Consider the following 10,205-nt stretch of genomic DNA (forward strand, 5'->3'; position numbering starts at 1 on the left):
TGCAGCCAGGCACTGGCTCACACATCAAAAGGCTAGTTTTAAAACGGAGTTCTCACCTGTGGGCACTGTTGGCTGCTCGGAGCAGGATTCAGGACCTCAAACTCGGCTGCTGGCGGCGCGCCTGGGACGGCCGTAGTGTCCGACCCTTGGGAAACGGCGGCGGACGCTGAGAGCGAGTCTGCTGCAGAGGACCCAGGAGCACCGCGCTCCTTCTCAGGAGCACATTCATCCCGCGGGGTCCATTCCAGAATGTCACTGGTCCTCTTTCCCAGAGCGGCGAGCTAGAGACCTGGCCACGGTCCTGGCCTGAGCTCTGCCAGGACCCTACCTTACTTCCCAACCCAATGCCAGCGTTCCTTGCCAGGGACCACCAAACCTTCTTCCAGCGATGCCAGCTTTGGGATTTCAGTTTGCATACCAACAGGAGCCCTCGAGGTACTCTAACATCCGATTGTCTCCTCGCTGCCCCGCGCCAGCGCGTCGCTGGGTGCCTAGCGCTGTCCCCGGAGGCAGCGGGAGGCGGAGGCGGAAACCAGAAGGAAGACGGTGCTGAGACAGGAGCAGCAGGGCGCAGACCTGTTGCTAGGTGCACGCCCACTGGTGCACAGTGTGAGCCGCTGCCTGTCGGCTGGGCTCCGAGACCGGGCCTCGGAGTAGCCCTCTTTGGCGAGACACTGTCCCGGGCGCAAGTGTCCCCGTGCCATTCAGAAGGAGGAAAAATCTACGGAAAGCAAGGATCCCCCCCCCCCCCTCCCCGCGGTGGATGCTCTCCGGGGACGCCAGTGTGCCCCCTCCCCCGCACCTGCCGTTTGAAAAGGATCACAAGACCTCAAAGAAATGCCACACAGGACAGTGCAGGGACGCGTGCCCATCAACAGACGCATGGACAGACAGACAGAGGCGGACCGCACAGCACAGGGTGGACAGACAAACAGAAGCCGATGGCTGGTAACGTTTTCCAGCGGGAGCCCCGTTCTTCCCTCCGCTCCGAGGCTCGGGTCGTCCGCGCAGCCCTGGCGTCCCCGGCCCGGCCCTCTTACCTCCGGGTCGGTGGTCGAGACAGTGCCACGCCTCGAGGGCCAGGAGCGCAGCGGCCTCGGGGCGTCTGGTGGCTGCCGGCCAGGCGCCGCGGTCTCCTGGGACGTGGTCAAGCGGTATGGGAGCCCGTCTGAGAAATCGGGGTACCAAGTCCGGCCGCGCTCAGCCGCGCCGTCTCCTCGCGCCCGGCAGCTGACGCCCCCCGAGGCGCTGGCGCTCTCCAGGCTCCGCTCGGTCGCCCCGCGCTGGGCTCTGCTCGCTCCGCGGCCGCCAGCCTGAGCGGCGGCTTTTATAGCCACTTTTATAGACTGACTCCTCCCCCGCGGAGCCCCTGACGCCCGCGCGGCACCGAAGCTCCCCCCACTTGCCCCTCGATGTGGCTCCCTCCCCCCTTGCCGAAGTGGGGCGGGGGCCCTGCGCCCCGGCCGGACCCGGGCGGGCTCTGGCGGCCGCGCTGGGAGACGCAGACCCGAGCCCGCGGAGCCCGGGCGCGCGGAGTCCCGCCCGCCGCAGCCAGGTGAGGGCGCTGGAGCCCAGCGCTCGGCGCAGCGGCCGCCGCGGGCCGACAGGAGCGCGTCCCCGGGCCTCCTCGGAGCGACCAGGGTCGTCGGTGCGCGGGCGCCCAGTGGCTGTGCCGGAGGAGAAGCGAAAGGCCTGCTTCTGCCGCGGAATCAGGTTTCGGGCTAAGTTTCAGAATCTTTTTCTTTTTGTAAATCAGCAGACAAAAGGGGGCCTTAGAGATTTTGGTATCTCTTTGGCCTAGCAGTTCCTCCGAGAATTTTTTTTTTTTTTTTAATGTGTGGGCTTTCAGTCAGAGACCCTTGGTTTGAAACTGGATTCAGACATGCCGATTATGTGACCGTGGACAAGAATCTTAACCTCTCTGGGCCTCAGTTCCTTCTTTAGGAAAAGGGGTTCTATGATGCTTCCTCATAGGACGGGGGGAATACTCAAATGAGGTCAGGAAAATACAGTTACCAAGCACATAGTAGGTCCTCAGTAAGTTAGAATCCTTCCGGTATGGGCAGGAGGACTCTGTGCCTCTTTAACTAGACCTCTAGTTAAAGTTTTTGAGGGTCAAAGCAAGAGGTACAACTGTCTAGCTATTACTGTACCCTTGGAAACAGTACTAATGGAAAGAGCCCATAACGGGCCGCAGGGCATCTGGAATCTCCTCTTACCTCCGACACTAACTTACTGTGCGACCCAGCGCCAGCTCCTTCCTTTCTCTGGATCTGTTTTGTTTTTTAACTGTAAAATGAGGGCTTTGATAACAGTTCTCCGTTCCTTCCACTTTTTGGCGCTTATGGCCCAGCCCCCTCACCTGGTTAGCTGAAGTCTTCCTAGAATGTTCATTTCTTTCTTGCTTCCACACGCAGCACATGCTATAGCTCCAGGAATCTGGGCTTTGGGGTCAGGGTATCATCAAGAAGCTGCAGAAGTCTGTGTCAATGTCCTCTGGGCTGGGGCAGAAGCATTTGGCTGGCTGGCTAAACCAGAGAAGCCCCACACTCCACCTCTAGGACTTTTCCAGAAAGCTGGACTTGACCCTTCCTAGGGATGGTTATCAGGATTCTCAGCCCTTTCTTGACTTCTCGGAAAGTAATAAGCTGGGTCCTATGGCTAACTATTCCTCCCCTCCCCCAGCCTTTCCTTAGCAGAAAAATAAAATGGAACCTACCCAAGTGCCCCCCTCCTTCATCCTCATACCATGATTCCTGGTTCTTTTCCTTTCTTACGGAGCCCCCAGGCACCAGGACCCACAAACATTTCTGCATGTGGCCAGAGGGTGGGGCAGGGGGAGCTGCTGAGCATTTGGCCTAAATGGAGAGGAGTCGGCTTTGAATAGCCTTGCTTGGAGCTGTCAGAGGGCACATGGGATTTTCCCCTTCTCATCAGCAGAGAGTGCATTTGAGGCCTGCGAGGTGTCAGTGGAGCTAGGCATCTCTCTGTTGAGAGGCCGGCTCTACAGATATCTGAGAGATGAGGTGGTAAAGGGAGAATCTTGTGTAAGGATGGGCCCTGAGAAGTACTTAGTCACGTTTTCTCAAAGCACGCAAATGCCCAGCACATTCCTCTGGTATCCAGTTTTCTTTATCACAGACCAATGCCCAGGGGAAAATAGCAATGCTGATGAATTACAAACAGGCTCCACACGTCTAAAACCAGATTCTCCAGTCAGATCTCCATTCAGCACTTCCATTCAGCACTTGGTGATGGACGGGGTGTGCCAGATAATTCTTATTGGATGAATACTGGCAATCTTACCCTGGTGGATTTACTACCCATGCTTCCCTAAATCAAAGTCTTGCTCTTACAAATGCAGAGACAGGAGCTGATCAAGAAAGGCTGTGTTGGTTTTCTGGTTCTTGCCAGAACCCCCCAGCAGAGAGTCTCCAGAGAGAGGGGAAATGCTCGTCAGTGATGTGACCTGCCACCCAGAAGGCCTGCCCTTCCTCCATTCTTTGCATTTACCTCCAGCCCAGCTTTCTCGGGTGGGATGCAACCCCCTCAACTTCATCCTTGTGTAGTAGAAAGCACTGCCTGCTCACTGTACCACAGGCTGCCCAAGCCTCCCATTTCCAGTCTGCTGGCAGGATTCCACATCTGCTCCTTAAAGCAAGGGTTGCCACACTCCACCTGCTGACCAGCAAGCCCCCTGCCCTACAGCAAGTAGCCTACCCGTGTGGCATTTTAAATGCTGGCCACACTGTGGCTCCCTGTTCCAAGCCCCCGGACCTGGTTTTCCGAGGAAAATCTGTGGGGTGAGGCAGCTAGAAGAAATGGGAAGCAGGATGTAGCAAGGGTAGCGTGTGAATGGGCAGTGGGCTTCTGGGTTTCCAGCAGACTTGCAAAAAACAAAACCTCCGGCATCCCAACCCTAAGAGGCTCATAAAGAGCTTATTTAAATTCCACCAACAGGGGTCGCCCTTGGACACCAAGCCTGATGCTGGCGTCAGAAAAGGGAAATTCCCGGGCTTGGGCCCTGGGGCCAGATTTCCAGTACTCAGAGATGTTCCTTGGTTACTGTTTGTCGGCTGTAAATGAGGCTGCCCAGCAGAGGAGAGGAGTCCTCAGTCTTGTTGGTGAGTGGTCTGTGCTGGAATTTGGTGCGGGAAGTCCTAGGACCCTGGCCAACTGCTCAGGAATTCTAGGAGTGGATTCCTACATCTTCTTCAAACTCATCACCATGTTATAACACCGATGTCAATCAAGGGTTTGGATCCCCGTGCCAGCCACAAACAAGCAAACTCATCACCACTATAGAGGAAAAACTCTTCTTTCCTGTGTTTTTTATATCTAAAATATATGTAAACTTCTGTGTGTGTGCAATGTTTTCATATCATTTATTTCTTTTTCCTAATGGCAAAAATCATGTGTTCCCTGCAAAAAAAAAAAAAAAAAAAAAACTTCGAAAATCTAGAAAATGAGCAAAGGAGAAAAGAAATCACCTAATATCAAACATGATATATATACATTACAAAAAGCTTGAAAAATATAGAAAAGCACAAAGGGAAAAAAATCACATCTATTCAAAGAGCATCTCTGTTAATTTCAGTGTATAGTTAAGCATTTTTCCATGTATAAGTTACATGTATAGATGACAATAAATACATAAATATATGTAAGTATTCCATAAATGGTTCAGCAGTTAGCTCAAAATTCTTCCCTTCAGATTGCATATGCTGGGAAGGCAGGGGCTTGGCTTGTCTCTCAAGTTTACTGATCTACCTATAGTAGCTCCTATAGCATCCAACATAGAGTTGGCATCTAGTAGGTATTTACATTACAAGTGAATGAATACATGAATGAGCATTTCTTATAAAAGTAACATATATACAGTGGAAAAGAAGAACCAAGTGGTTTGATAACATTTAAAAACATGCTCAACTTTGCACAGAAATGAGGAAATGCAAATTAACACTACAGTGAAATGCCTATTAGATTAGCAAAAATCCAAAAGTTTGATACCACATTTGTTGGCACTGATGAAAGCTGTACAACCGCTCAGTTGATACAACCTGTGAGGGCAGTTTGACAAGATTTATGAAAATGTACATAACGTTTGGCTCAGCAATTCCATTTCCAGGAGTTTTTCCCACAGATATAATGTGTCAAATGATTAACACCAGGTTATACCTTGCAGCCCTAGTAGTAGGGCTAATTAAACAAATTATGTTACATTCATACAATGGAGTACTATGCAGCTGTTTAAAAAAGAATAAGAATAAATTTCATATAATAAAATAAAAAATTAAAGTGTACGGCAAAGCATATAGCATACTACCATTTGTGCAAAGGGGGAGGGGAGGAAAAATACCATATATCCACATTTATTTTGTGATGCATAAGAAATTATCTAAAATGATACATAGGAAGTTAATACTCTTTGCTACTATTGATAGTTTTGGTGGGGGAGTGGAGAGATTGAAGGCAGGGGTGGGAGGCTGACTTTTCTTTGGGTACTGTTTTATGCTATGTTCTGAGTCAAGTGAATTTATTACCTAGTTAAAAATTTAATGTTTAAATGCCAAAACTTATATCATGTATAATAATAAGCCTGTTTTTTCACTTAGTAATATATCATAAACATTTCCCAAGTCTTAAATCTCTTTCATCGTTATTTTAAAGTAGCATGCCGCTTCCTAACACAGACAAAATTTACATGATCTATACCCTATTATACTCGTTTCAGCATGTTGAATAAGGCTGTGATTTTGAATATCTTTGCACTTCTCTCATTATTTCTTTGGGATTAATTCAGGTGTGCACCTCCTTAAGGTCAAGTTACACTCCAGAAAAGTTGGACCAATCTTCACTCTCACAATCAATATATGAGAGGGCCTACTAGTTCCTTGTATTTTCTCTAACACTTGGAATTCTTCTTTTGTTTGTTTTTAAACTCTTTGCCAATTTGGTAGGAAAACATTATATTTCATTGGAGTTTTAGTTTTGTTTGATTTTATTACCAGCACAGTTAAATCCTTCCATTCAACATTTATAGTTCTTCCTTTGAAAATTGCTTCGTCGTGGAAGAGAAAGAATATATCATGGGTCGATCACCCCAAACACTTGTGAGCTTAGTAGACACTAGCAGAGAATTGCTGCAACAGGGGGTATAGATGACCTTGATGTTAGACAGTCTCTTGGCATGTCAAAGAAGCATTAAAAATAAATTATAGCCAGGGTTTTTCTTCCAAAGCAGATGTCAGGACATGATCCTCCTCTACTCACCCTCTAATTTACTTCTCACGCAGAGAAAAATCCAGAGGCATTCCCATGGCCTGTGCGACCCTACGTGATGGGCCACCCACTGAGGCTCCAATCATGGTCATTATCTGTCTTGTTCATTCAGTGTAGCCACCTTTGCCTTCTTGTGGTTTCTTTAACATACCAAGTGCATTCCAGCCCGTGGCTCTTTGTACTTGCTGTTCCTTCTGCCTCTAATGCCCTTCCCAGTACCCCCCTCCAGATGTCTGCATGACCACCCCCCACTTCATTCAAGTGTCTGCTCAAAAATCACTTGCTTGGAAAGGTCTTTCCTACCTTCCCTGTACACAGGGTCCCTGTCACCATCACTCTTTAATCCATCCCCTTACCCTGAGTTATTTTCCTTTTATCTTCCCTTTTATTTGTTCCTTGTCTGTTGTCCCAATGCCACGGAAATGAAAGTGCCAACAGATCAAAACTATAGTCTTTCTATTAACTGATGAGTTCCTGGTACCTAGAATAGTAGGCATTCCATAAATATTTGTTGACTGATTGAATAACTTTTGATTACTCAAAGAGGGGCTGGCACAGGGCTGCCATGTTACAGCAGGACAGTAATGATGCCACTCAAGATGTTTCATTATTTTATGCAGAAGAGGAGACAACTAATAATCCAAAAAAAAAAAAAAAACCCAAATCAGACATCCAGTGGCATCATTTTTCCATTTATTTTTTTGAGTCAGTGCAATTGTAGTCTATCTGCTCTGAATTGCTCAGCAGCAGCTTTATTTTCTGCCTGGTGACAATTACCTTGTTGTTGTCACATGACTTTTGGACTGTAAAGGTAGACTAATGGTTGGCCTACATTGGTGGAATCATATTGATGAAGTTGGAAAGAGACTTTGGGTGTCTGAGTCTTGGAAGGGACCTCTCAAGAGAATAAAAGTGTTTCAGAGCCTAAATCAAGACTCTTTGGGTTAGCACTCGTGTCTGTCCAGTGCTGTGGGTGACACTTGCCTTTATCGTTCCCTTCTCCTTCAGAGTGAAGTACTTGGCGTTGTTACCATGGGTGTGGTGCTACAAGGCACCAACCTACATGGGTATATCAGGTGTAAAGGGGGCAACAGAAAGTGTTTAACCGGACAAAGGCACCAAGCCTATTCACTGGGGAAGGGACTGCCTCTTCAGCAAATGGTGCTGGGATAACTGGATATCCATATGCAGGAGAATGAAACTAGATCCATACCTCTCACCGTATACTAAAATCAACTCAAAATGGATTAAGGATTTAAATATACACCCTGAAACAATAAAACTTCTTAAAGAAAACATAGGAGAAACACTTCAGGAAATAGGACTGGGCACAGACTTCATGAATACGACCCCAAAAGCACGGGCAACCAAAGGAAAAATAAACAAATGGAATTATATCAAACTAAAAAGCTTCTGCACAGCAAAAGAAACAATTAAAAGAGTTAAAAGACAACCAACAGAGTGGGAGAAAATATTTGCAAAATATACATCTGACAAAGGATTAATATCCAGAATATATAAGGAACTCAAACAACTTTACAAGAAGAAAACAAGCAACCCAATTAAAAAATGGGCAAAAGAGCTAAGTAGGCATTTCTATAAGGAAGATAAACAAATGGCCAACAGACATATGAAAAAATGCTCAACATCACTCAGCATCCGGGAAATGCAAATCAAAACCACATTGAGATACCATCTAACCCCAGTTAGGATGGCTAAAATCCAAAAGACTATGAATGATAAATGCTGGCGAGGCTGCGGAGAAAAAGGAACTCTCATACATTGTTGGTGGGACTGCAAAATGGTGCAGCCTCTATGGAAAATGGTATGGAGGTTCCTCAAACAATTGCAGATAGATCTACCATACGACCCAGCTATCCCACTGTTGGGAATATACCCAGAGGAATGGAAATCATCAAGTCGAAGGTATACCTGTTCCCCAATGTTTATCGCAGCACTCTTTACAATAGCCAAGAGTTGGAACCAGCCCAAATGCCCATCAGATGAGTGGATACGGAAAATGTGGTACATCTACACAATGGAATACTACTCAGCTATAAAAACGAATGAAATACTGCCATTTGCAACAACATGGATGGACCTCGAGAGAATTATATTAAGTGAAACAAGTCAGGCACAGAAAGAGAAATACCACATGTTCTCACTTATTGGTGGGAGCTAAAAATTAATATATAAATTCACACACACAAAACCGGGGGGGGGGGGAAGAAGATATAACAACCACAATTACTTGAAGTTGATACAACAAGCAAACAGAAAGGACATTGTTGGGGGGGAGGGGGGAAGGGAGAAGGGAGGGAGGTTTTGGTGATGGGGAGCAATAATCAACCACAATGTATATCGAGAAAATAAAATTTAAAAAAAATAAAATAAAATAAAATAAAAAATAAAAAATAAAAAAAAGAGAATAAGGTATCTTAAAAAAAAAAAAAAGAAGAAAGTGTTTAACCGGCGTGGCTACCTCATATCTTGGAAAGCAGTTTTCAAGACAAAACATTGGGGAGGATCATACTTCCTGAATAGGGAGAGAAAGCTTATGTGTTCTATTACCTTAGGAAACAGCCGAAGAGATTCTTGACTGAACCTTTTAGAGCTCAGTCCATGTTGCAAAGCGAAGTGTTGGGTTTGTTTTTCCACTTAAAAATTTTATTTAAAAAAAAGAAAAGTAGTTTCATATTCAGTTGTTTTTTTTTCCCTAGTAGGTTGGGGCAAGAAAGTATGGTGTCACAAGAAACATTGTCAAAATTCGTGTTATGCTGCACGTGTATATGCACATAGTCGTGCAATATCAATATATCCCAAATTAATGAAAGTTTTGTGTTCATTTACATATGTAATGGAGACCTTTGCATTTTGATCCGTAGACCAGAGGGGGATGTTCTTAGTCTATCTCAAAATGCTATGTGTTCATGTATTATTTCTATAGCTTATTTTCAAAAGTGAGTTTTGGATTCGTGCATAAGCTAGAAATAATTGTTCATTTTTAATACATGGTGAAAATGTTTTTCTTTGACATATGCAAGCAAGAAAAAACCAAATTCGGGCCAGTGTTAAGTAGTTTCTAAATTTTTGCTTATTTTTGTTTGTAACAAGTTGTTTACTTAAGGCCCAATTAATATAAATAGTTTATGTTTAAGGGATGCCCAGAGATGGACGCTGTTCTATTTCTTTTACGGAAAGGAGAGCCAGATTTTACTCTGGAACTTCCTGGAAGCTCCTCAGTGGTCCTTGGGCTAATAAAATCTATCTTTTACCATGAAAAGAATATCATTCTTATGTCATAATAAGAATAATCATTTAAATAGTTGGTATAATAAATGCCTGACAGTCATTTTATCTGATGAATATTTTTTTCTTTTTTGCTATAAGAGGGATACTGTAAATCATGAATTCATATTAATGATATTTCTTCAAGCAAAGCAATATATATAACTGTAAACTAAACCAGTTTGTAAACAATTGTGGGCATCTGTAAATTCTGTTGTAGTTACTGGAAACTTGTCATAGTCTTTTAATCAGCAGATTATGTTGTGAATATATTTATACATTGTTAAAATTTTTTAAAGACATTTTGTTTAGTTGAATAATATCTTTATTGGAGTGATAGCTGTGAAAGTGCATAACTTTGTATTTGTATAAAACTCCACTGTTTACAAAGCAAAAAAATTTGTTTTGATTACTTAACTATAGCATCACTGAAACACATTATAACCATTTATAGAAGGTAGATACAGTAAACACAATGTATCTTGGATATTTAGATGTTTCGGATCTTTCTCTAAAAATCAACTAATTCATTTTCATTTCTATAATGCTGTTGGGAGCCACGGTGTGTTTAGTTTGCAGACGCATGTTTGCATTTCAGGAAAATTTGGGCAGTGCTCAAAAGAGAGCTCCTCATT

The 10,205-nt window shown here is 44.8% G+C and overlaps 1 pseudogene; it reads left to right on the forward strand.

Moving 5' to 3' along the window:
• Nucleotides 1-6,847: 6,847 nt before the first annotated feature.
• Nucleotides 6,848-8,822, forward strand: LOC134373550 (Golgi apparatus membrane protein TVP23 homolog B-like; annotated as a pseudogene).
• The last annotated feature ends 1,383 nt before the right edge of the window (nt 8,823-10,205 follow it).

Source organism: Cynocephalus volans, chromosome 3, assembly GCF_027409185.1.
Source record: "Cynocephalus volans isolate mCynVol1 chromosome 3, mCynVol1.pri, whole genome shotgun sequence".
In the NCBI taxonomy this organism is placed as follows: Eukaryota; Metazoa; Chordata; class Mammalia; order Dermoptera; family Cynocephalidae; genus Cynocephalus; species Cynocephalus volans.